The 27,995-nt window shown below is 46.8% G+C and overlaps 1 protein-coding gene and 1 long non-coding RNA gene across 4 annotated transcripts in view; one reads left to right on the forward strand and one right to left on the reverse strand.

Annotated features, from left to right (window-relative positions):
- PLPP1 (phospholipid phosphatase 1) overlaps positions 1 to 27,995 on the forward strand; it is a 168,507-nt gene that overhangs the window by 112,294 nt on the left and 28,218 nt on the right. The gene's annotated exons all lie outside the window — the stretch shown is intronic.
- On the reverse strand, positions 14,656 to 15,370 carry LOC142829950 (uncharacterized). The gene is made up of 2 exons (XR_012904908.1): positions 15,082 to 15,370; positions 14,656 to 14,959 (listed from the first exon to the last, which is right to left on the reverse strand). It is a non-coding gene; the product is annotated as an uncharacterized LOC142829950 (long non-coding RNA).

Genomic DNA, 27,995 nt, shown 5'->3' on the forward strand with positions numbered 1-27,995 from the left:
CGCAAAACTAAAATCAAGAGGTTGTCAGGACAGAGGTCTGTGACTCAAACTTACTTTACTTGAAAAATCATTATGCCCTGCCTCTGACCCAGGACAGGATTCTGAGGCTTTCTAGGTGCATAGAGATAGAAGGCCCACCAAAAAAAAAAAAGTGTTTCCTTGATCCCACAGAATCCTAAAGCACCAAAAAAGCACTCACCATCAACCTTGGTGCCGAGAATATCAGCAGCTCCGTGCCACAGCACTTACAATGTGCAGGTGTCTCCAGCACCGGTGGTACTGCAGCAATACTGGGTGTCCAGAAACTGCCAGGCACCAGTGATGCCACAACACCACCACAGGCACCTCTGTTGGCACCTAACATTCCCACGACACCTGCCAGTAGCACGATGGCACCACCAACAGACAGCACCTGTTTGGATATTTGCTGAACTGCCACATGGGCATCAGACCAGACCTTCACCAATCGCTGTGCACTAACTGAAGGCCCATTGTCCAACCTTAAGTTCCCTAAGGCGGTCCTTTCTACCACCTTCCTACCAGATCCCTGCCTCCTGAATCATATAGCCTTGCAATCAACTGATGTGGAGAACCCATTGGGACATCTCTCTCTCTCTCTGTGGAAGATACTCACCTGTGCAGAAACTGATATTCTTCAAAATGAGTTCCCCTGTGGGTGCTCCACTACCCTCTCTTCCTCCCCTGTACTTTGATGTCCTTGGGTCTCTTCAAGGGGTCTCGCTCTTAGATAGAAAAAGAACGGAGGAAGGGGGGCTCATGCATGTGCGATGCTAGCACAATAGGAGCACGTGGCTCAGGCTCCGCGCATGCGTGGCTCCAGGGATACTGCTCTGAAGGCTCCGATCCCTGGTGTGGGGGGTGCACCAACACCTAAAATGGAGCTTTCCACGGGGACGCTCATATCACAGAATGTCAGTTACTGCACAGGTAAGTAACCTCCTCTTCCTCCATATATCAGCTTACAACAGGGATTGACAACCTTTTCAAACCAAAGTTCAAACCAAACTACATAAAAATTCAGGAAAAAGTGGTCAACAAAGAGCCATATAAGAATGCCTATTTGCATAACTGAAAATATACAACTTAATATTATTGATAATTGACATCATGATTAATAGCATAAATGAAAATTGTACTCACAGACTTTATTTAATGGAACTTGTGCTGCTGCATCTTTTCACACCTTTCTTTGAAACTTACATCATAGCTGGTCAAATCCAGCTTCATGCATGCATTCAGGCTGTCTTCTGTCAATCTTATGATGGGGACTGGGGATGTGGGAGTGCAGGAGTTTGGTTTGGGATATATGATTAGCTCAGGGAAGTTGGATGTATGATGGGCTCAGGGCACAGATTTGGGGTGTGAGGGTGGTGCATGGGTGTTATGGCAGGGCACTGGGGATGTGGGGTGTGTGTAAGAGGGGCTCAGGGCAGGGGGTTCAGGTGTGGTGTGGGCTCAGGATTGGAGTTTGTGGGGGTGTGCAGGAGTATTAGGGTTCTCTAGGCAGATGTGGGGGGCTGGGCCCTAATTGGGGGTTTGTTGGCCAGGCTTCACTTTTAAATAAAGTAAAATATGTCCAACACACAAGGTTTCAACGTTGTCTTTTTTTATGGCAGAGGTGGGGAACCTTTTTGGGTTGTGGGCCGCTGACCCACAGAAAAATCAGTTGGGGACCACACAAGTGAGAAGCAAAAATACATCCCCTCCAGAAACCTCTAACCTTCACTAATGTGGCACCCAACTGAGACACCTCACTCCCCTGGTACTCTAGTCTCCTGGAGGAGGGGGGAAGGGCATGAAGGACTGAGGTTCGAGGTCTCAGGCCAGGTTAAATCTTCTGAAGTTCCAGGGTTATTGGATTTTGTGGGCCCTCCAGGCTGTAGGGTGGGGCCAAAAATGAGGGGTCCAGTGTGCGGGACAGAGCTTCCAGTGAGTGGGATATGGATAGGTGTGGAGGTTTGGTGCAGGAGCAAACTGGGAGTAGATGTCTGGCCGGGGGGAGGGTGCTTGTGGATGTCTGTGCAGGTGAGAGGGGGCAGAGTGCTGGTGGACCTCTAGCCAGGGGAGAGTGGGTGGGGGCACAGACAAGGTGCTGGTGGGTGTATGGCAAGGGGTTTAGATTGTGACCTAAGATAGGGGATTGGGGTGCAAGGTCTGGGAGGGGGTTATGGGCTCAGGAGGAGGGCAGAGGGTTTGGGTTATGTGGGGTATGTTTGGGTCATATAGGAGTAGGGGGAGGGGCAAAGGGCTGGGGGGTGAGAGGGGTTGGGGTGCCAGAGGCAGGCTTTGCTTGGGACACTTACCAGTGAGGCTTGCAGCTCAGCCTGTATCTCCTTCAGGAGTCTGCTGTGCTACCACACAGGCTGCCTGGCCATGTACTTGGTAACTGAGAGCCTGAGGGGAGGGGAGGTGCTTCACGTGCTGCCTGTTCTTGAAACGGGCAGCTTCCATTGGCCAGAAATGGCCAATGGGATTGTGCTAGGGATGGGAGCACCCATGAGGCACTGCTCCCCGCCCGCCTCTCCTGCCGGATCTCAGTGTGTGAAAAACAAACAGCCCACCGCTGCTTTTCTGCATGGCATGCAGTAGCGAGGCAAGCAGGGGGAGTCTGCATGGGGGCTTCCTGCTGCCTGTATGGGCCCAGTCCAGCCATCAGTGGGTGTTTTGACCAGGTCTGCTGTAGTGCCAGTGAGGGCTGCCTGCCACCAGGGGGACCAAAGGGAGGTAGCTGGCCTTGAGCTTCAGAAGAGCCATATCATGAGCCATAGGTTGCCAACCCCTGGCTTACAACAACACAGGTTAAGTTCTTTTTTTGTCTGCTTCACAGCAGGACTGAGTCTAACTGTCTTGATAGTATAGGATCACTTCTTTCTTTTTGGAATTGTTGAGTCATTTGGGTTAAAATTACCATTTCTGTAGTGGAATGAAGCAATTAATTACTAAACTGTGGAAGCACTAGATCCTCTTCTCACTCAATATTTAAGCTGTTTTGTCTGTTTGGTCTGTACTGTGAATAGGGCCCTACCAAATTCACAGTCCATTTTGGTCATTTTCACTCATAGGACTTTAAAAAATAAATTTAATTCCAGCTATTTAAACCTATAACTATAATAATTGCAGGTGTCTTGACCCAAAAAGGCACACCCCATCCCAATGCACTCACCTCACCTCTGCCCCAGAGCTAGCCCCCCCCAAGACCCTCTGTCCCAATGTACTCACCCCAACAGCCCCCATTCCACTGCACTCAGCCCTCCCCCAGAGCCAGCCTTCCCCCAGAACCCCCCATCCCAACGCACTCATCCCTTCCCCAGTCAGGCACCCCAACACTCCCCATCCCAATGCACTCACTACTCCCCCTGAGCCAGGCCCCCAGCACCAAGAGTGCACTCCATCAAATCCCCTCTCCCCCTCCCCCTGCAGAGCCAGGCATCGGAGGAACATGATGACCGGGTAAGGAAACCTTTAAAGTGGCTGCTCCTGCCATCCAGCCCTGCTGCCTCCACTAGTAGTGTGTAGAGAGCCGGGAGCACATAGCCAGCTCCTAGGTCTCTGTTCAAAAGTGTCACGTGGGCCAGAGAAGTGTGCGCTTCGCTCCCACCCCGGCCTGGTGTCCTCCCCTAGCGTGGTGCTCGGAGGCAACTGCCTCCAGTCCTTCATTCACTACGCCTCTGGGCTAGGCAGCCGAATCCATGAGCAGCCGAATCCATGAGCAGCCGAATCCATGAGCAGTTCCTGGACAGTATTCATGTGGAGACAGCTGAGGCTGAGGTAGGTGTCCCACTACAAAAGGCCACTGACACACCACTGGTGGAGGAGGAGATGACTTGGGGGAACACTTGGCAGCTGGACACTTCTGGCAGCAGTCAGTGCTCCATCCCTTCTCTCAACCCTCTCACTGTTGTATTGGAGAACCATTACTCTGTTCTTGATACAGAAAATAAGAAATCACCCCCTACAGCAGAGGAGAAGAAGCCTTGTACCCCCAAGGGTGGGAGGTGTGCTGCCACCACTGCGAGAAGGAAACATAGGGTAGTGGTGGTCAGAGACTCTCTTCTGAGGGGGACAGAGGTGCCTATCTGTTGCCTTGACATGTCATCTTGGGAGGTATGCTGCCTGCCGGGGGCCCATATTCAAGACGTTAGAGGCATTGTCGAGTATTATCCAGCCCTCTGACTACTACCCTATGCTACTCATCCAAGGGAGGACTAATGATGCTGCAAGGTGTGACACTGAGCAGATCAAGAGTGATTACAAGGCTCTGGGAGTATGGGTGAAGGAGTTGGGAGCACAGGTGGTATTCTCCTCAGTCCTTTCTGCCAGAGGTAGGGGCCCAAGCAGAGACAGGTGCATCCTGGAGGTGAATGCCTGGCTGTGAAGATGGTGTCACCAGAAAGGCTTTGGTTTCCTCGACCACGGGCTGTTATTCCAAGGAGGACTGCTTATGGTCTACTCTGCACTGATTACGCCTCAATTGTAGTATTGTGTCCAATTTTGGGCACCACATTTCAAAAAAGATATAGAAAAATTGGAGAAGGTCTAGAGAAGAGCAACAAGAATGATAAAAAGTCTAGAGGACATGACCTATGAAGGAAGACTGAAAAAATTGGGCTTGTTTAGTTTGGAAAGAAGAAGACTGAGAGGGGCCATGATAGCGGTCTTTAGGTATCTAAAAGGGTGTCACAAGGAGGAGGGAGACAAATTGTTCTCCTTGGCCTCTGAGGATAGAACGAGAAGCAATGGTCTTAAACTGCAGCAAAGGAGGGTTAGGTTGGACATTAGGAAAAACTTCCTGTCAGGGTGGCTAAACATTGGAATAAATTGCCTATGGAGGTTGTGGAATCTCCATCTCTAGAGATATTTAAGAGCAGGTTAGATAGACATCTATCAGGAATGGTCAAGATGTTACTGGGTGGGTCCTGCTGTGAGGGCAGGGGACTGGACTCGGTGACCTCTTGCGGTCCCTTCCACTTCTAGTGTTCTATGAAATTCTATAGAGACCAGCAAGCAGTGGCTGTGCTGATAATGCTGCTAAGCGTAAGAATGATTTTCTTATGCTTATCTGCTTATGCCAATATACTAAAATTGTGTAGTACTAACGCTTTGTTATGAAGAGAGCTGATAAACTTTCGATAGATGTATCAGTATAGTTGTACATTATTGAGCAGCATTACAAGCTTGTTCTGTTTATTTGCCTTGGTGAAAGAAGAGGCCCACTTGGTACAATTTTGAGCTCCTGTGGGTTAGCAGATTCTCTGATTCAGCACTGGTGAGGTCTCGAAGGTGCCAGACTAGAGAGGTTCAACCTGTAAAAGCAGTTTTATGTGATAGGGCATCCCAGAACCTCTTCCATGCTGCTGCTTTGTTATCTATCTAAGCAGACTTTTTAAAATGGAAGTCTCCAGCTGTAGTGGTTGCTAAGGTATTCTGTTTGTGCTTGAAAAATTGGCAGAATTTATATCTGTGCACATCAGTTACATTTGGATGAGGTAGTAGATCCTGGACTGCTGCTAGATGCCTGAGATGTAGCTCTGGCCAAGAGCATTTTCTCAATCTCTGCTTGGTGAGGAATTCAGCCTTTCTCTCTTTCATGTGAGCCTGATTGTTATTAACCACACCTTTTGTCATCTTGAGAATAGCTTGCTAAATGTAACTTTCCTCTGGAGCACACCTTGAGATTGCTCAGAAACTGAAGTTAGTGAATAATGCACTGGATGGACTTTGGAACATGCCCTGCCAAATGTGGTCCATCAGATGTTAGGTTTATTGACGTTATGGGGCCTCTGGAAAGCCCATCTTTACTTCCAGCTTTTGGTGAGGGAGCGGGCTGAGGTTGAACTAGTTAACCTTTCACATCCCTCGTTACTACAGATTTAATAAGCACTAGGAGTCAGGTAAGGCCCTGCCATAGACAAGAGAAGGGAAGGAAAGCTGACTCTTTGTTTGGAGGAGTACAGTTGTTGACCTGAGGATCAGAGTGCTAGGAGAAGGGAAACCCTGCTCAAGCGGAGCAGAGGGTCTCCCAAGGCACCTTGACGCATCATGTGAAGAAGACGCACGGAACACACTATAATGGCATTTGCCACAAGTGACCATTTTAATGCCTGTGTAAGAGCTGGAAGGGTATACCTCTATATCCCTTTGTATCAAAACAGATTTGAATTAATGTGTACCTTTACAATTATTTTAATATAATTGTTTAGTAATAGCACACAATGAACTAATTACTTAGTATGAAATATTTAAATATCATGACTATGCTAGTAGTTTATCAAGATAGTAGAATACAGGTACAGTGAACCCTCGCTACTTCGCGGTTCGACCATCGCGGATTCACGACTTCGCGGACTTTTTTCATTACATTATGTATATACGTGAATCCGCGATGGTCGAACCGCGAAGTAGCGAGGGTTCACTGTACTGTGAACATAAAATTGATCCTTACCAAAACTTTAAAAAGCCTCGGGGGAAGCCGGCGGGGGGGCATCCCAGGCGCGCCTGGGCTGCTCCCCCGCCGGAGCCGCTCCGCGGCTTTCAAAGCCTCGGGGGAAGCCGGCGGGGGGGCATCCCAGGCGCGCCTGGGCTGCTCCCCCGCCGGCTTCCCCCGAGGCTTTGAAAGCCGTGGAGGGGCTCCGGCGGGGGAGCAGCCCAGGCGCGCCTGGGATGCCCCCCCGCCGGCTTCCCCCGAGGCTTTGAAAGCCGCGGAGGGGCTCCGGCGGGGGAGCAGCCCAGGCGCGCCTGGGATGCCCCCCCGCCGGCTTCCCCCGAGGCTTTGAAAGCCGCGGAGGGGCTCCGGCGGGGGAGCAGCCCAGGCGCGCCTGGGATGCCCCCCCGCCGGCTTCCCCCGAGGCTTTGAGGATCCTACTTCGCGGATTTTCAGCTATCGCGGTCTGGTTTGGAACCTATCTACCGCGATAAACGAGGGTTCACTGTAACTTAAACTCTTCCAAACGTACTTATTTAAAAGTTTCTATTTCGTTTTAGGAGTGAATAGAATTATATTAATAGTGACACTACAGAAATATCTTTTGGGGATGTTCCAACACAACTCAGGAAAGGTACCACCCTCTATTAATATTCTAATAGTTCTTTTTTACATAATAGTCTAGCACAGGGGCAAGAAACATGAGCTCACATATCTCACACATTCATCAAGGGCTATATAGAAGCTATATGATGTAGGGATGTAAACCTAGACTTATCAGGTAGTTGAGTTGCTACTCAACTAGTTTCTCTCCCCCCCCGCCTTTGTATCAGACACACCAAAGGAGGGAGCAGGAACCAGCTGAAAAGTTGGTTTCTCCCAGCACTGCCTCGGGGGGGGGGGGGGAGGGGGGACGGACAGGGGAGGCACAGTGGGGAACCCCCACAATCTGGGACAGAAGCAGTCCCCACTCATGTGGGGTCCTGATTGCTATGCCTCTCCCCTTGAAATGTACAAGAGCCACCCACCTTTCTTGTACATTTCAAAGGAAGAGGTGCAGTGGGGAATATATTTCAAAGGGAGAGGCGCAGCAGTCGGGACCCCGCAGCTCTTGTACATTTCAAAGGCAGAGGCACGGTGGGATAGTGAACACCTCCCACTTATCGACTAATTGAATAGTTGATGGAAATTTCATTGACTACTCAATTAGCTGATTAATTGAAATTAACATCCCTAATATGATTAATTTGGGAAACATGTCCATGTAAGAAAACAGTAATTCATAATTTACATTCATTAGGATGGAGTTAAGATGACTGTGAAACCATACCTCTTCCTGATGTGTGCCTTGCTTTATAACTTTCAAGATAGCTTAATGTAAACTCTCATTATACACCTTTTATATTGAAACTGTTTAAACAAACCCATTATTTCTGCCCCTTGTAACACCTGAAGAGTGGGCACGTTGCTTGTCATGGAGCAGTATTACACATCTTAGCATGGCTGTGGATTTATATATGCCAGCTGAGAAGTAACAAATTGCTCCCGCATCACAGATGAACAAACTGTTGCTGAGGCACTGTAGATTTCCATCTTTGTTCTGGGGGGGGGGGGGTGTGTGTGTGTGTGTGTGTGTGTGTGTGTGTGTGTGTGTGTGTGTGTGTGTGTGTGTGTGTGTGTGTGTGTGTGTGTGTGAGAGAGAGAGAGAGTACCGACGACAAATTTACAGGGAAGAACATTGTGGTGGTATGTAACAAGGAGTCTGACTGAAATTAGATTTTCTTTGGTCTCCTCCTATCCTACCAGACAGGCCTTTAGTGAAACATGGTAATCAATAGGTATGTGGCCAAAATTGATTATTTTAATGTTAGCTAAGTCAGTTTTTGCATACTTAACTAGAAGCTGATTAATAGGGAAGTGGCATTGCTACATTTCCATCAGAGTACCGGCTGCATTGCTCCTCTTCCATGTGGTCAATTGTAATGGAGACTCAGTATAAGATTAGGAGGCAGGTATGTAAGCAAAATAATTTTCTAACCTTTCCCAGGTGGCAATTCAGAGTGAAGCTGGTAGAAGAAAAATCACCCTACTTTTGTTAGCCTGCATAACTCTCAGACCTGGTTTAATCTTACTGTGTGCATATTCATTCCAGCTGCATTTTGAGTCACAAGCAGCACACAGGCTTTAACATGTGGCATTACTCAGTGTTAATCATAACCAGACTCTGAAAATATCCTCCTCTGGAGGGGCAGAAGAATCTGCTGTGTATTAATGTGTTGGGGGAGGCAATCTAGCATAAACTATACAAAGCATATAGTAAATGCTGACAGCTGAATATCTGCTACCTTGACGGTGTATTTCAGAAGGAAATAAGCTCTTGGTAGGTGTGGGAAAAGAGAAAATCACTCTGCTTCTTCCCTGCTATGTCACCAAGTAGCTTAACCTTTCAAGCCAAACCTCTTAATTCCTTTAATTTTAATTGATACATTTCCAGCTAGGTGTAGTGTTTGCCTCATCCCACAGACAGTTGCCACAATGTATCAGTTACTTAGCACAGAATTGCAAAACCAAGTTTGTGGCTAACATTGTCCATACCAGAGAAGTGCAATTTTAACAGTTTAAACTGTTAGCAAGTTGAGGGCAATAATCTTTTTTACCTCTGTTCATGAATTGCTTAAAATATAAAAGCTTCAGAGAGGCAGAGTTAGTCTAACAGGAAAAACAACAAATAGACTAGTAGCACCTTAAAGACTAACAAAACATGTAGACGGTATCATGAGCTTTTGTGGGCACAACCTACTTGTTCAGATGACAGCTTGCACCCACAAAAGCTCATGATACTGTCTACATGTTTTGTTAGTCTTTAAGTGCTACTAGTCTATTTGTTTAAAATATAAAGCAGTTTGTCTTTGGCAAATATATATATATATTCATACATTCATAACATTTAGTTCATAAATGACATTTGAAAAGTATTGAAGAGGTCTGAAATCACTCCCCTAACTTTTGGGGCTATTTAGCACAGTCTGTGGGACCAGATAGGAATCTAAGTGCCTTGACTAACCCAACTTGAAAAGTGAAGCCTTTTACCTCAGGTTGTGATTTTTGAATATCACTCTGTATTTGACATAATTCTGCTCCTGTTGAAGTTAATGGGAATGTTATCCATGATTTAAATATAAGCAGAATTAGTCAAGGCAGAGTCTTTTTAAAAATCCAACATTAAATAAACTTGAAAGTTCTTTACTACTTTGGTAGCAAAATCTTTGTTATTTCTAGTTATTGAGGGTAGAATACAGCAGCTCCCCGAGTTACAACCACCTCCACTTACGGCCATCCGCACTTATGACCAAAGTGGTCATAAATGCAGATCCGAGTTACGAACACTTTGGTCCGTAACTTGTTCGTAACTCGGGGAGCAGCTGTTTCCTATTCAGCACTCAAATTAGGCTGTGGCATTCCAGCATTGTCCACATTGTTCTCTTTCTAGAATTTTACTTTTCACATAAAAGCGGTGGTTGCACGCCGTTCTGCACATGCACGGATTGTTCCGCACATGCGCGGATTGCTCTGTGCCGGCTCTTCCAGGTCGTAATCTACTCACCAAGGGCGAGTAGATTACATTATTTGTCGAGCCCTGCTCATGTGCATTTGAATGAGGTGTGCGTGCACTACGTGCACAGTTTCCAGAGAGTTTTTTCCCCAGCAGTACCCGTTGGGCTAGCAGGTTGCCCCCTCGAGTGGCACTGCTATAGCGGAGCATAAATACCCCTGCCGGCACTCCCCCTCAGTTCCTTCTTACCGCCCATGATGGTCCTTGGAGCTTTGCTGTTATCACAACAGATCCTAGTGAGTGCTAATTGTTGCCCATTGGCAGTTCTTTCTTTCATTGTTTAAATAGTAGTAGTTTAAGTAGTTAGTAGTGCTTGCAGTTGGTTATCCCTCCCCTCTGGGGGAGAGGGGATGCCAGGGCCACATGGCTTCAAACCTTGTGTGTCCTGTGCTAAACCAATGCCTCAAGGAGACCCCCATGACTCTTGCCTAAAGTGTCTGGGGGAAATCTCATCTTACGGACTCCTGCAAGATCTGCAGGAGTCTTAAGCCACGTACTAAGTGAGAGAGAGAGTCCCGCTTAAAACTGTTGCTTATGAAGTCGGCTCTCCAACCTGCACCTTCCCAGGATGTTGCAGTGCGCTGGCTTCAGTGCAGGAGGCTTAACCAGGACTTCCCCGTACTGCAGCACCAAAGATGATGGCACTGAGGCACCGGTCGCAGTCTCCGGCACCGAAGAGGAGAAAGGAAGGGAGAGGACGATCACCGAGCCGTAAGACCCACGGTGGCTGGCACTGTCCATGTTCCCCGCACCTGGACTCCCCAAGGAGCAGTCAAGCAGGGGCGCAAAGGCGGGGTGATGACCTGCCACGTGCTCAGAGCCTGGGGTCGATCCCCGCGCACCGCCCATCCATCCCGGAGACTTATGATGCAGCTCATGAGCTCATTGAGCTAACAGTCTTGCCTCAGTCGCCCCCACATCTCTGAAGGGTACTTGCCTTCGGCACCAGGGGCCATGTCGGCACTGGTTGCGATGACCAAGCCAGTAGCCTGGTCGGCACTAGCGACATCAGCGGCACTGATGCTGACATCGACACCGGAACTGACCCCGGCGCCCGCAGCAGTATCGGCACCAGCACTGATGGCACCCCAGCATGCAGAGGCAACCCATGTGGCACCAGCTGGTGGCACCCATCACCAGGACTCACATCTGGCACTGGCACCACATGCTGTGGAGGCACCGCCTACCTTGGCGCCGGCACTGCCGCTGGCACTGTCCTCAGTCTTTGCTTATGGCTCGGGGCAGCAGTTGTCCAGCACTGCTGCTCCTGTACTGCAGTTAATGGGACGCCCCACGCAGGGAAGCCAGAGTCCATGGACAAGTATAGGCCGAGCCATGTCTCCAGGCAGTCCTCCACGGCACTGCCCTGATCCGCTTCAAACTATTCTTCGGCGTTGGAGCCAGAGTCAGTGTGTTCGTCGAGAGTCTCTTCCTGGCACCGTTTCCATTCTCGGCACCGCCTGGAAGCAGACAAGGCCCCCGCAGGCCAAACCGCCCTGGCTGTTCTGGACGCCTTGGGCTTATCAGTGGCAGGGGCCGATGCAGCCTTCCCAAGGGTCCAGTGTCTTACATCGGAGGACCACTCTGTCCACCTCAGCATCAAGACTACCCGCGTCATCTAGGGTTGACAGCCCACAGAGACAGGAGGGGGTAGGGGAATCGTCCACTGTGGCAGACCTGCCACCTGCCCAGGTGGAGCTTCCGGAAGCTACCCAGTCTCGGTAGGTAGCGGAAGGTCCTGTACCCACTCAGGAGCCATCCTCGTTGTCCCCAGATGAAGCCCTGGTGAACCCTGCCCCATCAATGGATGCTAGAGTGCACCAGGAGCTGCTTCGTAGATTGGCAGCTAACTTGGGGGTGCGAGCGGAGCCGGTGACTGAGGACTCTGACCCAATGGTGGACATCCTTAATGCTGTTGCTCCTGCTAAGCTAGCTTTGCCCTTGAACAAGACTGTGGCTAAGGTCACAAATACCGTGTGGCAGACCCCAGCATCTCTTACCCTCACTCTCAAAGGGGTTGAGAAGAAGTACTTTGTTCCTCAGTCAGGGCATGAGCACCTCTACTCGCACCCAGTTCCAGGCTCATTGGTGGTCCAGGCAGCTGCTCAAAAAGAAAGGCAGGGGCAGCTTGGCCCTACGCCAAAGTCCAGGGAGCCTAAGTGCCTTGACTGGATGGGTTGCAAAGTCTATGCCATAGGTGGTGTCCAGCTCCGCATCGCTAACCAGCAAGCGATGTTGAGTCGATATGCGTATAACACGTGGCAGGCGATGGATAAGTTCCGGGACAAGTTGCTCCTGGATTCTAGGCAGGAGTTTGCGGCCATGGCCATGAGAGGAGGACCATAGCACATATGGCCCTGTAGGCTGCACTGGACACAGTGGACTCAGCTGCTTGGACCATGGCCTCTGGTGTGGTCATGCATCGAGGCGCATGGTGTCAGGGATCCCGCCGGACGTGCAGGATACGATTCAAGATCTGCTGTTCGACGGAAAGTCGCTGTTCTTCAAACATACTGACTTGAGGCTGCATAGCCTGAAGGATACTAGGGCCACACTCAGGTCGCTGGGTACTCATACACTCATACATTCATACAAAGGAGGCTGCTCCCTGCTAGGCAGCCGGGAAGGTTGCAGTTTCAGCCTTCCCGGCTGGACCAATGGAGCCGTCGCCCTTGTAGTTCGAGTGGGGTATCAATAGTTCTGCAGGGGCCCTTTCATCTTGAGTTAGGTATCATCACGTACGGGGCAACGCAGATAGGGGTGCGGGCCCACCCTCCAACCAGCAGGCTAAGCAGACGTTTTGAAGGTGCGCCTGAGGACCCTGTATCAGCCCTCGCCATCACCCCGCCATTAGGGGACAGGTTGTCCCATTTTTTCCAAGCCTTGGGCCCTCATTACTTCCAACAAGTGCTTGGTAAGGATGGGTTACTCCATCCCCTCTGTTTGCCACCTTCCCTCTCTCCCCCCTAGTCCTTCTTCAGGGACCCTTCTCACAAGGTCCTCCTCTTTCAGGCAGTCCTCTCGCTCATCGAAAAAGGAGTGGTAGAAAGGGTTTCACCTCACTTGGAGGGCAGAGGGTTTTATTCCTATTATTCCCAAGCTGAAGGGTGGGATCCGGCCTATCCTGGATCTCAGAAACCTCAACAGATCAATAAGGAAAACGAAGTTCAGGATGGTGACTCTGGCCTCCATCATTCCGGTCCTAGAATTAGGGGACTGGTATGTGGCCCTCTATTTAAAGGACGCCTATTTTCAAGTGGCCATTCGGCCAAGTCACAGGAGATTCCTCCAGTTTGTAGTGGCGCAGAATCACTTCCAGTTTACCGTACTCCCCTTTGGGCTTTCCACTGCCCTGAGAATTTTTACAAAGTGTAAGGCCGCCACTACAGCCACTCTCAGAAGACATGGGGTACAGTGAACCCTCGCTACTTCGCGGTTCGACCATCGCGGATTCACGACTTCGCGGACTTTTTTCATTACATTATGTATATACGTGAATCCGCGATGGTCGAACCGCGAAGTAGCGAGGGCTCACTGTATACATGTTAAATATACATGTCCCTACTTCGCGGATTTTCAACTATCGCGGTCGGGTTTGGAACCTATCTACCGCGATAAACGAGGGTTCACTGTACAAGTTTTTCCATACCTGGATGACTGCCTCATTCAACGCCAGTCCAGGGACCAGGTGGTAGCCCATATATCAGGCAGTCCAAGTCTCAGGTCATCCTGATCGCCCTGGACTGGCCCAGACAGTTCTGGTATCCCATCCTGTTGGAAATGGTGCGGGACGAGCCATGGCCTCTCCCGCCTGTTCCAGACTTAATCATGCAGACCTGGGCAGGAAGTCCCCTTTACCACCTGAACATCAGGTACCTCCACCTGATGGCCTGGCTTATCGATGGCTGATGGAGCTGGAGATCACTTGCTCTGAGGGTGTGCAGGCAGTTCTGCTGGGGAGCAGAAAACCAGCTACCAGGTCATCCTATTCAGATAAATGGAAAAGGTTTTCCCTGTGGGCAGCCAGGAAGCGAGTAGACCCTTGCTCAGCCCTGATACCGGTTGTCCTTGACTACCTCTTTGAGCTGCGCCAAGCAGGCCCATCTACCTCATCTATAAGGGTCCATTTGGTGGCTTTCCACCATGGGGTGAGCCAACAGATTTCTGTTTACTAACCAGGTGGTTAAGAGGTTCCTCAAAGGTCTCAACAGGCTGTTTCCTCATGTACCAGCACCTGTGCCTCAGAGTGACCTTAATCTGGTACTCACTAAACTTATGTCTCCCGCATTTGAGCTGCTAGCCACGTGCTCGCCTAAGTACCTGTCGCTCAAGGTGGCCTTTATAGTAGCCATTACTTCACCATGCAGGGTGTCTGAGCTCAGGGCTCTGACCGTAGAACCTCCTTACCTGGTGTTCACTGCAAATAGAGTCAGGCTATGCCCCCATCCAGCCTTCCTCCCCAAGGTCGTTTCCTCATTCCACATGTCACAAGACATATATTTACCGGTGGTCTTTCCAAAGCCCCACCGCTCCCCTAAAGAGCGGGCTCTACGTTCTCTGGATGCAAAAAGGGCATTAGCTTTTTACATAGAACGAGGCATTTTCACAAATCATCTCTGCTATTTATTTCCTTTGTGGAGAGGATGAAGGGATTGCCAGTATCGGCCCAGAGATTGTCCTCTTGGATCTCCTCATGTATACAAGAGTGTTATATCTTGGTGCACGTTAGGGCACACTCCATCAGAGCGCAGGCGTCCTCTGCAACCTTTGTAGTGTAGGTGCCAATAGTTGATATTTGTAGAGCGGCAACGTGGTCCTCTGTTCACACGTTTGTGGTGCAGTATGCCATTACCCAATAGGCTAGGGGTGTTGCCGCTCTGGATTCTGCAGTTCTTAGTTCAGTTCTGGGGGAGGGAGGAAGGGAGAGTTAATATATTGTGGCAGGGTCAGTCCCACTCCTGGGCCCCCGACCCTTGCTCAGCCCACTGTCCCATAATCTAAGAGTCACAGTACATGGCCGACTCACCTTGATTTGGGGTCTGTTGCCTCCTTGTAGCCTTTGCTGCTCTTTTGGTTCTCCTGGTCTCCTTCTCAGGTGCCTGTCTTTCTCCAAACTCCTCCTCAGTTCTCCACACTCTTTCACAGCTCTGCAAACTCCTTCTCAGCTTTCTCTCCCCTCACCCACAAGGAGGGTACTTAATAGGCCTCCAGGCAGCCCCAATTAGTTTCACCTGGGCTCTAATTGATTTTGTAGCGACTCTGTCCCAGCTGCCCCTAATTAGCCAGGATTGCTGACTCTCTGCAAGAGCTGCCTCTTTCCCCTTCCACCAAGCTCTTTAAAAGACGGTTACTTACCTGTAACTGTTGTTCTTCGAGATGTGTTGCTCATGTCCATTCGATTCCTCCCCACCTCCCCTTCATTGGAGTCTAAAGCAAGAAGGAACTGAGGAGGGGGAGTGACGGCAGGGGTATTCATGCTCTGCTATAACAGCGCCACTCCAGGGGGTGACCTGCTGGCCCTACGGGTACCACTGGGGAAAAAACGCACCAGAAACCATGCACACGGCACGCACACACATCTCCATTTGAATGTACATAAGCGACACATCTCGAAGAACAACAGTTACAGGTAAGTAACCATCTTTTTTTAGGTAAAGAGGGTGCATTACATTAGTAGCAGTTTAATTCCTTTACAATACAGGAATAAGCCATACCTGCTAGAGTTGTACTTCATTAATTGTATAAGTATATATTTAAATTTGGTACAAGTCTTGTGTAAACAAAAACTACATTTCAAGCTGTTACGGTTTCAAAGACAATATGAACAGAGAGCTTGTCTGCATGAGGGATGTAAGCGAGTAGTCAACTACTTGACTACCTGATAAGCATAAGCTTATCGGGTGGTCTAGTGGAGTACTCGACTACTTGCTTCCCTTCTTCCCCTTGGTACCTCTGTATGAGAGGCAGCAATGCGGGGTGCGGGGGGGGGGGAGCAACAGGAGCCTATGCTGGGAGGGAGCTGACTTAAAAGCTGATTTTCTGCCCTCCCCTCCCCCCCGCACTGTCTTCATCTTGTCAACTCCCTTCCCCCACCCCGCTACCTCTATCAGAAGCAGTGGGAGGTGGGGTAGTGGAAGCTGCTATAAAGGAGCATCTGCTGGTGATAGGCTGGGCCACTGCAAGCAGGAGCTGCTGGATTCGGCACAAGTCAGGAGTAGGACCGCTGCACTTCTGCATTTTAAATGTAGTAAGAGTCTGGTGGCTTCTACTACATTTAAAATGCAGAGGTCCCAGAGCATGCCTCCCCTTATCATCTAATCGTTCAGTCAATACGAATTATATTGACTACAATGATTGGGAAAATACTCATTCCTTTACATCCTTAGTCTACATACAAAGTTTAATCACAGCTTTTTGAATTAATCCTCTTTGTAAACACTTGTGTACATATTGCAGCATACTGACTCAGCATTCATCACAAACTTTGGAGTCCTCTTTCAAATTGAATTGACTTTTTGCTATGAAGCAAGTTGGTCCAGTTTGTGTGCATCCAGTGCTACTGCAAACTACTTTGGCAGTCTTTGAGTGGGTATCCCCGATGCTTTCTGGGTCACTGTTATTGACCTGGTTGTTTTACCTGTGTGCCCTCCCTTTACTTTGGAGTCAGTTAATTGGATTTCCTCTACCCATTTATAAGCAGGCATACAGCCAGATTTTGTCCATTTCACTCCTGGATTCTAATTATTAGAATAACTTAGACAATGCTCCAGAAGTTCTCCAACATGCCTCAAGTAGCCCTTGTAGCTGTACTGAGATTGCGGATCTCCTCACTGTCTGGGTAGACGTGCCTGTGAACAGCCACAAGAATCAAGATCTCTGTAGGCATTCTGAAGTAGTTCACAAGGGGCCACAACCAGGATGTCAAATGATGATATATGAAGTGCAAACTGCTCAGGAGCACTTTCATTAAAAAGAGAGACTGGGAAGAAAATCTGCCTGGGGACATGTAACCTTTTTATTATTTTTGAGCGGACAGACAAGATTTTACATGTAAATTTGCCCATGCAGCTTATAGAGCCTACTAACTGACTCCTCTCCCTCAACCAAAACCATAAACTTACTATAAGGGTGTTGTTTTTTAAAATTGTACAGCTGTGCTAGCTTCTGTTTTTAGTTCCCCATTGCTGAAGCCACTGGTATATGCAAACTCATAGCTTTTTCTAAGTCCAAGGTCTCTGGTTCCCCTTCTTCTCTTCCTTCATTTGTCCACACTGCCTGTTCACGCTCCCCTCAAATATTTTTCCAAAATAGCAGCTACTCTGGACCTCTGGTCTCAGTCTCATGCTAATGCTGTAACTATCAGCCATTTTTCCCACGTATCTATCTTTCTTCCCCTTCTCTCAGCTGTCCTGTTTGGTGAACACTCTCCTCACCCCATTCACTACCTGAAAAAGTCTTATGACATAACATAAATGTTATTTAATGTCTTAAAACACATGAAGACAATGTTTGTTCTCTATGTCAGCAGGCAAGGTATAATAGGAATTGTTTCAATGTTGCACTTCCCTGCCTTGCTCCCTCTGCCCTCTAACAGCTGGATGCACAACTGCACAAATTCTGGCCTGTGACTCAAAAGAAGAGCAATAAGGCATCCCTAACAATATTGGCTTGGCTATTTTGGATTTTTGAATGCCTTGGTGACTGCCCAACCACTGAGAAAGCAGGCTGATGTGCAGAGACTATCCATCTCTAAGGCTTTCTGCCATAAATATTGTACAAAATGGATCATGCTGCTATAATCTTTGGGATGTATTTCTTACTGCTTCCAGTCTGTTCCACAAACTGCACCATCTCCCTTTCAAATGGCAAAACGTACATTCCACTGTCATTCTGCAGTAGTTAAATTTCCTTCCCTCTATACAAGTGGCCTGTGAATGGTTTCATTAACCAGAGAAGCGCCAGGTAAGCCAAGATATATCCCAGGATAACTGGAATCATGTCCACAGTGTTGATGTCCATAGTGTTTCCAGGGACAAACAGCCCTTTCTCCAATAATTTAAATAGAGCTGAATTTTGAAAGATCCTAGCATCTTGGACCCTTCCACATCCACCTGACAATGGTTTATCAGTTAATTGTTGTCTTCCCCATCTGTGTCTTACTTCTACCATAATGGAATATCCAGCTGCTGCTTGAGGAGCTGCTGCCGCTGCCATGTCCTCTGCTCTGTGGTGCAGCAGGTGAAGTTCCAAGACTAATTCATTAGGCTTCCAGGGCTAATATACAGCCCAAGCAGTCCCTGCATATTTGATGTTAGCAGCAGAGTGGTATGAAGCATTATTGGTCCATGCTGTCTAATAGCAATTCAAATATGGTGATGACCCACCCATAAAGGAAGTTTGGAATGGAGACAGATCGGGATATTTTATTTTTAAAAAAATTTGGAATAAACACTGTTTTCTGCTATGCATCCCACAATACACAGTCTCAGAGAAATCCCAGAATGCCCATAACTCAGCAGCAAAGCAGTATTGAGTAGCTTCCAAGAATACTGTCAGTTTGCACTAAGCTGCTGTTATCTATACACAGTGATGTGCATTGACAGACTGGATACCATCCCACGTGTACATTTACTGTTGATTAATGTGTAGCAAAAAGCTGCAAGGATAAATCTAGGCTCCTCACTGTAGACAAACCTGGATTTTAGCTGAAGCAATGGTATTTGCAGAGAGTATGGAAACAAACTCGGACGTGTCCCACTTAATTAAAAACACACCATTTATATAAGATGCCAAAGATACTTAGTTCTTTGTTCTTCAAAACATAAAAGAAAAAAGAGACAATATCAAATGTATTATCAACTCCGCCCATTGGTTTGGTTTATATATTATACTGATACCTCTGACCAGCAGTGTTGTATGGAAAAAAACACCTCTGACTGACATAACTATGCTGACCCCAAAATCCCAGTATAAATGTACACTGAACACCGAGTTGACCTACAGGATCCCTCCTACAAACTCTACAAGAAAAAGATTTCTATGTGGACCCCTCCTGATGGTTGAAATTATCAGGTTTTGAACATCTGCTCAATGTACTGATGTAACTTGTGTAACTTCATGCTGGCGTTGCAAGTATGTGGATCTTTGTGTAGATAGCACTTCAAAAAATAATACTCCTTTTGACCCCCTGAGACCTTAAAAATACCATAAATCTCCACAACAGTGAGGTGACTATCAGGCGGGGTGAGCGTTGAAAAATGCAAGCGGATGGGCTGGCTGGAACAGACAGGTGCAGGGTGTTTGGCATTTCTAGTCCCCAGGGAGGAGGTGCCGGGAATGTCGGGGCATTGTGAGAAGTGCTGGCCACTTAGCCTTGTGGGTAGAGCCTGAGAGATGGTGACAGGCTCACACTGGCCATGTTTGGGTCCAGTGTTACATCTTAAGGCTTAATCTTTGTATTCATGCCCGTCATTGTGAAAGAAGCTATTTGTGTGTGTGTGTGTGTGTGTGTGTGTGTGTGTGTGTGTGTGTGTGTGTGTATATATATATATATAAAAAAAAAATATGCAACCACACTTTAAGTTGCTGCCCTCTGCATCTGCTGTGAGTATCATTGTGGCCCCCCAGGGCTTCCAAAATTGAGTAGCCCTGGTCTAGACTCTTATGAGAATTGTCCTTTGGGCTGCACATGCACTAAAACACTCAGTGTTCTAAACAAAGGGCATAAAATGGAGTAGGCAATAAAATGGTGGCAGTTCACCAGGGTTAGTCCCTGGCAGGGCGCTGCTGGTATATTTACCTGCACCTCTGCAGGTATGGGTGATTGCAGGTCCCATTGGCTAGGAATGGCTGTCCACAGCCAACGGGAGCTGCGATCCACAGTACCTGGAGAAGCTCAAGTGAATACAGCAGCATGGGAACCTGCCAGGGGCTAACCTTGGCAGACCAGATCTGGCCTGTGAGCCAGTATTTGGTCACCCTAGCATAAAAGGTAGTGTGGGGCAGTGCCTCGGCACTTCCTTCTTATTGCCACATTGTCTGTCAGACTTTTTGGTGTCATTAGCTCCACTTTGCAGCATCATTGCTGTGAGTTTTTAGAAGTCTAGCATAGTGTAGTATTTTTCTCTATTTTCTTCAACTCCTGGGGAGTTTCCCTACCCTCAGGAATGCTGGGATTATGTCCCAGATTAAAAAACAAACAAACTGGTTTTCTGTCTTTTCCTCTTTTTCTGTGAGTGACAAATCTCAACACTGCTTGGGTGAGGATCATGTTTCTACCATGAGCAATAGCTGCAGTCTCTTCCCCTCAGAACTCATGAATTGGAGATTGTGGAAGGCACCCTAGAGTCTAGATACTCATGATAAATTCAGGAGTCCTGTTTGCTATCGTCTGACCATCCACAACCAATCCCACTAGAGTATTCAGAGAAGGAAGGTAAGCCAGTTTGATCCAAGAGCAATGTTGTTGTCCACACCAGATGACATGGTCACTTTACCTTCTCATTCTCTGCCAGAGGACTTTAAGCAATATCAGAAGCTTCTGCACATGGCAATGGCACAGCTACAGATTACATTTGAAGTCCAGGTGCCCCTCAGCACAGTTTCTAGACATTCTTCAACCTTCTGAGCCCAATTGAGTGGCCCTGCGTGTCATCAGAGCCATCATGGACCAAGCAAAGATGGCTTAGTATATACTAGCTTCTTGGCTTCAACTCAGAGGACCAGGAACACTTATGTTTCCCCATCTTGGGGCGACAGTGTTTGTTCTCTCTCTCTCTCTCTCGTTACATAAGAACGGCCGTACTGGGTCAGACCAAAGGTCCTTCTAGCCCAGTATCCGGTCTGCTGACAGTGGCCAGCACCAGGTGACCGAGAGAGGGTGGACTGAAGACACAATCAAGCGATTTGTCTTCTGCCATCTCTCTCCAGCCTCTGACAGAGGCCAAGGACACCATTTTATCCCCTGGCTAATAGCCTTTTATGGACCTAACCTCCATGAAATTATCTAGCTTCTCTTTAAACTCTATTATAGTCCTAGCCTTCACAGCCTCCTCTGGCAAGGAGTTCTACAGGTTAACCTCAAGCTGTGTAAAGAAGAACTTTCTTTTATTAGTTTTAAACCTGCTACCCATTAATTTCATTTGGTGTCCTCTAGTTCTTCTATTTAGGGAACTAATAAATAACTTTTCTTTATCGGCCCTCTCCACACCACTCATGATTTTATAGACCTCTATCATATCCCCCCTCAGTCTCCTCTTTTCTAAACTGAAAAGTCCCAGTCGTTTTAACCTCTCTTCATATGGGACCCGTTCCAAACCCCTAATCATTTTAGTTGCCCTTTTCTGAACCCTTTCTAAGGCCAAAATATCTTTTTTGAGGTGAGGAGACCACATCTGTACACAGTATTCAAGATGTGGGTGTACCATAGTTTTATACAGGGGGCAGTAAAATATTCTGGGTCTTATTTTCTATTCCTTTCCTAATAATTCCTAGCATCCTATTTGCCTTTTTGACCGCCGCTGCACACTGCGTGGAAGTTTTCAGAGAACTGTCCACGATAACTCCAAGATCTCTTTCCTGATTTGTCGTAGCCAAATTTGCCCCCATCATACTGTACCTATAATTGGGGTTATTTTTCACGATGTGCATTACTTTACACTTATCCACATTAAATTTCATTTGCCATTTTGTTGCTCCATCACTCAGTTTGGCGAGATCTTCTTGGAGTCCCTCACAATCTGCTTCTGTCTTGACTATCCTAAACAGTTTGGTATCATCTGCAAACTTTACCACCTCACTGTTTACCCCTTTCTCCAGATCATTTATGAATAAGTTGAAAAGGATTGGTCCCAGGACTGACTCTTGGGGGACACCACTAGTTACCCCTCTCCAATCTGAAAATTTACCATTTATTCCTACCGTTTGTTTCCTGTCTTTTAGCCAGTTCTCAATCCAAGAAAGGACCTTCCCTCTTATCCCATGGCCATGTAATTTACACAAGAGCCTTTGGTGAGGGACCTTGTCAAAGGCTTTCTGAAAGTCTAAGTATACTATATCTACTGGATCCCCTTATCCGCATGTTTGTTAACTCCTTCAAAGAACTCTAATAGATTAGTAAGACAGGATTTCCCTTTACAGAAAACATGTTGACTTTTGTCCAACAAATTATGTTCTTCTACATGCTTCACAATTTTATTCTTTATTATTGTTTCTACTAATTTGCCCAGTACTGAAGTTAGACTTACCGGTCTGTAATTGCCAGGATCACCTCTAGAGCCCTTTTTAAATATTGGTGTCACGTTGGCTACCTTCCAGTCATTAGGTACGGAAGCCGATTTAAAGGATAGGTTACAAACCACAGATAATAGCTCAGCAATTTCCCATTTGAGTTCTTTTAGAACCCTTGGATGAATGCCATCCGGTCCTGGAGATTTGTTAACATTAAGTTTTTCTATTTGTTCCAAAACCTCCTCTAATGACACTTCAATCCGGGACAGTTCCTCAGATTCATCACCCACAAAGGACAGTGCAGATTCAGGAATCTCCCCAACATCCTCAGCTGTGAAGACCGAAGCAAAGAACTCTTTGCCTAACTCTTTGATGCAGGCAGCTATAGAGTGATCCAAACCATATCCGTAGGCTACTCCTTCTGATAAAGAACATAAGGGGCTCGACATGCTGGGAAGAAAAGTCTTCTCTCTCCCTCAAGTTCAGAATCTTGAACGATCAGGCCCTCTTGGCAAAATGTGATTTTTACCAATTACGTTATGTTTATGGAATCTAAGAACAAGCTCCCTGAGTATAGCGCCTGCTTCTTGACATAGAGGTCTAGGGCAGAATGGTGGCCAGAACTTCCATGCAGTCTGTGGTTGGAAGCAACAGTGACTGTGTCTAGGGACATGGCTATAGCCATTATGAGGAGAGATTCATCATAGTCTGCAGGTTTCCCTAGATTGGTGCAAAGTACCATCCAAGATCAGCCCTTCGATACAGTCATCCTGTTTGAGAAGACTGACGCTCTTTACTCTCTCAAAGATTCGAGCAGTGCTTTGCCCACAGGGTGTTTATACCCTTGCTCACAAGAGAAAACCACATAGGCAGTAGTAAATGGCAAGCCTGCCCTCTCAGTCCTTTTTTTTTTGGGGGGGGGGGGTCAATGTCCTCAGGATCCATTATGCTAGAGACAAAGGGTTTATATGCCTAGGAACTCTTAACCTCCAGGAGAAGAGTTTCTTTTGACAGAACTTTTGAGACTCACATCCCCCTTATTGATGCATCTTCATTCTTTTCCTCTGATATTGGGAGGCTGCCTTACCCAATTAGCTAGATACTGAAGGGCCTTAAGTACAGCTAGATTAGAGATGAGTTGTGGTGGCTATCTGACTCATTCATCAACTGAGAATACACATATGAGGATAGTAGTATTTTGGTCAATTATGACTGCTTCTGCATTCTCCCATTCAGCCTGTGTCTGAATTAATATTGTTTGTTAATCTCTCACATGTGGAATAAACACAGAGATCATCACTTGAGGAAGAAATGGAAGTTACTTACCTGTAAGTAGAGATTCTTCAAGATGTGTGGTTCCTACCTGTATTCCACTACCCATCTTCTCTGCTGCTGTTTGTACTGTGGAAAAAATGAGAAAGTGGAGAGAGGTCTGCCTGCAGCATCTTTTGTGCTCCTGATTCCCAGCATGAGGGGGTCAATGGACACTGTTTTAAAAAAAAATCCAAACTCAGGCACAAGGTACACATGTGTATAGATTGGGACCACGCAGCTCAAAGAACCTCTGGTTACTGGCCAGGATTGTAGCAAGTTTTGACATAGTTCCACATGATATTATCATAAGCAAACTAGGCAAATGTGGTCTAAGGGAGCAAACTGATTTAAAGACTGTATCCAAAAAGTGTCGTCATTAATGGTTTGCTGTCTCACTGGGAAGCCATATTAATTGGGTCCTGCAGATATCAGTCCTGAGTCCTATATTAGTCAATATTTTAATTAATAACTTGGATAATGGCATGGAGAGTGTGCTTATAAAACATGTAGATGGGAGTTGCGAGTTCTTTGGAGGACAGGATTAGAATTTAAAATGACTGAAAAATTGAACTGGTTTGAAATTAAGAAGATGAAAGTCAATAAAGATAAATGCAAAGTACAGGAGTGGCCAACCTAAACGTGAGAAGCAGCCAGATTTTACCAATGCACATTGCCAAAGATCAACAGTTATATATCACCAGTCCTGATCATCTCCCCACCACTACTCTCAGCACACCCCACCCCTTGGGAGCCCCACCAATCAGCGCCTCCTTTTCCTTTTCCTCCTCCTCCTGCCTACTGTGATCAGCTCTTTCTCAGTGGGAGACACTGGAGGGGAGAAGCATGGGTGTGACCAGCTCAGTGGAGGAGGGTAGGAAGTGACAGGATCCTAGGGAGAAAGGGCCTAGGCAGAGCTGGGGATTGAACAGTGAGCACTCTCTGGCCCAGTGGAGAGTTGGCACCTGTAGCTCCAGCCCTGGATTTGGTACCTATGCAAGGAGTCACATATTAACTTCTGAAGAGCTGCATGTGGCTCTGGAGCTACAGGTTAGCCACCCTGGCAAATAACTATATTTAAAAGGAAGCAATCACATCCACAGTTCCAAAATGGGGAATCATTGGTGAAGTGATAATGGTACTGCTGGAAAAGATGTGGACAGAAATATGGACAGTGGAGAAATGTAATGACTAAGCAATATAACATGTATTAAAAAGAGTACCTTATGTAATTAATCATAGAATCATAGAATAATAGGACTGGAAGGGACCTCGAGAGGTCATCGAGTCCAGCCCCCCGCCCTCAAGGCAGGATCAAGCTCCGTCTACACCATCCCTGACAGATGTCTATCTAACCTGTTCTTAAATATCTCCAGAGAGGGAGATTCCACCACCTCCCTTGGCAATTTATTCCAATATTTGACCACCCTGACAGGAATTTTTTCCTAATGTCCAATCTAAACCTCCCCTGCTGCACTTTAAGCCCATTACTCCTTGTCCTGTCCTCAGAAACCAAGAGGAACAAATTTTCTCCTTCCTCCTTGTGACACCCTTTTAGATATTTGAAAACCGCTATCATGTCCCCCCTTAATCTTCTTTTTTCCAAACTAAACAAGCCCAGTTCATGAAGCCTGGCTTCATAGGTCATGTTCTCTAAACCTTTAATCATTCTTGTCGCTCTTCTCTGTACCCTTTCCAATTTCTCCACATCTTTCTTGAAATGTGGCGCCCAGAACTGGACACAGTACTCCAGCTGAGGCCTAACTAGTGCAGAGTAGAGCGGCAGAATGACTTCACGAGTTTTGCTTACAACACACCTGTTGATACAAACTAGAATCATATTTGCTTTTTTTGCAACAGCATCACACTGTTGGCTCATATTCAACTTGTGGTCCACTATGACCCCTAGATCCCTTTCCGCCATGCTACTTCCTAGACAGTCGATTCCCATCTTGTATGTATGGAACTGATTGTTCCTTCCTAAGTGGAGCACTTTGCATTTCTCTTTATTAAACCTCATCCTGTTTACCTCTGACCATTTCTCTAACTTGCTAAGGTCATTTTGAATTATGTCCCTATCCTCCAAAGAAGTTGCAACCCCACCCAGTTTGGTATCATCTGCAAACTTAATAAGCGTACTCTCTATCCCAATATCTACATCATTGATGAAGATATTGAACAGTACGGGTCCCAAAACAGACCCTTGAGGAACTCCACTTGTTATCCCTTTCCAGCAGGATTTAGAACCATTAACAACAACTCTCTGACTACGGTTATCCAGCCAATTATGCACCCACCTTATCGTGGCCCTATCTAAGTTATATTTGCCTAGTTTATCAATAAGAATATCATGCGAGACCGTATCAAATGCCTTACTAAAGTCTAGGTATATGACATCCACCGCTTCTCCCTTATCCACAAGGCTCGTTATCCTATCAAAGAAAGCTATCAGATTAGTTTGGCATGACTTGTTCTTCACAAACCCATGCTGGCTATTCCCTATCACTTTATTACCTTCCAAGTGTTTGCATATGATTTCCTTAATTACCTGCTCCATTATCTTCCCTGGGACAGACGTTAAACTGACCGGTCTGTAGTTTCCTGGGTTGTTCTTATTCCCCTTTTTATAGATGGGCACAATATTTGCCCTTTTCCAGTCTTCTGGAATCTCCCCTGTCTGCCATGATTTTTCAAAGATCATAGCTAAAGGCTCAGATACCTCCTCTATCAGCTCCTTGAGTATCCTGGGATGCATTTCATCAGGACCTGGTGACTTGCTGACATCTAACTTTCCTACGTGATTTTTAACTTGTTCTTTGTGTATCCTATCTTCTAAACTTACCCTCTCTCTGCTTGTATTCACTACGTTAGGCACACCTCCAGACTTCTCGGTGAAGACCGAAACAAAGAAGTCATTGAGCATCTCCGCCATTTCCAAGTTCCCTGTTACTGCTTCTCCCTCCTCACTAAGCAGTGGGCCTACCCTGTCCTTGGTCTTCCTCTTGCTTTTAATGTATTTATAAAAGGTCGTCTTGTTTACCTTTATGCCTGTAGCTAGTTTGATCTCATTTTGTGCCTTTGCCTTTCTAATCTTGCCCCTGCATTCCCGTGTTGCTTGCCTATATTCCTCCTTTGTTAGTTGTCCTAGTTTCCATTTTTTATATGACTCCTTTTTTATTTTGAGATCGTGCAAGATCTCCTTGTTAAGCCAAGCTGGTCTTTTGCCATATTTTCTATCTTTCCTACACAGCGGAATTGTTTGCTTTTGGGCCCTTAACAACGTCCCTTTGAAATACTTCCAACTCTCCTCAGTTGTTTTTCCCTTCAGTCTTGCTTCCCATGGGACCTTACCTACAAGTTCTCTGAGCTTATCAAAATCTGCCTTCCTGAAATCCATTACCTCAATTGTGCTGGTCTCCCTTCTACCTTTCCTTAAGATCATGAACTCTATTATTTCGTGATCACTGTCCCCTATACTGTCTTCCACTTTCAAGTTCTCAACTAGTTCCTCCCTATTTGTTAAAACCAAATCCAGAACAGCTTCTCCTCTGGTAGCTTTTTCAACCTTCTGAAACAGAAAGTTGTCTCCAATGCAGTCCAGAAACTTATTGGATAGCCTGTGCCTCGCTGTGTTAGTTTCCCAACATATGTCTGGATAGTTGAAGTCCCCCATCACCACCAAATCTTGGGCTTTGGATAGTTTTGTTAATTGTTTAAAAAAGGCCTCATCCACCTCTTCCACCTGGCTAGGTGGCCTGTAGTAGACTCCTAGCATGATATCACCCTCGTTTTTTACCCCTTTTAGCTTAACCCAGAGACTCTCTACACAGCTATCTCCTACATTCATCTCCACTTCAGTCCAAGTGTGTACATTTTTAATATACAAGGCAACCCCTCCTCCCTTTTTTCCCTGTCTGTCCTTCCTGAGCAAGCCGTACCCTTCCATACCAACATTCCAATCATGCGTCCCATCCCACCAGGTTTCTGTAATACCAATGATATCATAGTTGTATTTATTGGTTAGCAATTCCAGTTCTTCCTGCTTATTACCCATACTTCTCGCATTTGTATATAGGCATCTAAGATACTGATTTGATCTTGCCTCCCTGTTGTGCCCTGACCCTCCTTTCTCCTTCCCATTATAGGCCGTATTCCCCCCCCATTTCCAACCCATCTCCCAGTCCCGCACATGACGCACAATTGTCCCACTCTGGCACTGGTGAGACCTTATTTGGAGCATTGGGCTATTTCAGAGGGTCTACTCTCTAGGAAATATGTGGGCAAATGGCAGAGAAAATCCACAAGAGCAAGAAAAATGGTTAAAAACTTCAAAAAACCTGATCTATGAAGGAAATGCTTAAAAAAAAAAAAAAAAAAAAAAGCTTGTTCGGTTTTGAGAAA

Source organism: Pelodiscus sinensis, chromosome 6 (genome assembly GCF_049634645.1).
Source record: "Pelodiscus sinensis isolate JC-2024 chromosome 6, ASM4963464v1, whole genome shotgun sequence".
NCBI classification, from domain to species: domain Eukaryota; kingdom Metazoa; phylum Chordata; order Testudines; family Trionychidae; genus Pelodiscus; species Pelodiscus sinensis.